At 35.2% G+C, this 341-nt stretch overlaps 1 protein-coding gene across 1 annotated transcript in view; it reads left to right on the top strand.

Moving 5' to 3' along the window:
• ntsr1 (neurotensin receptor 1 (high affinity)) overlaps nt 1–341 on the top strand; it is a 38,079-nt gene that overhangs the window by 20,400 nt on the left and 17,338 nt on the right. The window lies entirely within an intron of this gene.

Raw genomic sequence — 341 nt, 5'->3', positions numbered from 1 at the left:
GTGAAAGCGCTTTATAAATAAAGTGATGATGATGATGATGATGAAAGTGTCTTGAGATAACTTATGATTTGATACTATGAATGCATTTAATCTCATCCTACTTGCTTTATTCTGCCATTTTTTTATATACCCTGTCTATCATCCCTCTCTTTTGCTCTCTCTCTCTCCCCCCAGGGTGTCTGCATAACATGTTCAACAGTGGTAGCTTTTGAAGATTTTTGCCTATGTGTTCTTGTTTTATGTTTATGTGTTATATTGTCGTACCTAATCAATTGTTTTAACCCTCATGTTGTCCTCGAGTCAAATTGACCCGTTTTCCTATGTCAATGTTCTTTTTAACT

The sequence above is a fragment of the Etheostoma spectabile genome, chromosome 7 (assembly GCF_008692095.1).
Source record: "Etheostoma spectabile isolate EspeVRDwgs_2016 chromosome 7, UIUC_Espe_1.0, whole genome shotgun sequence".
NCBI lineage: Eukaryota > Metazoa > Chordata > Actinopteri > Perciformes > Percidae > Etheostoma > Etheostoma spectabile.
Note: the sequence above shows the minus strand (reverse complement) of the source record. Positions and strands in the feature narration are given on the sequence as shown.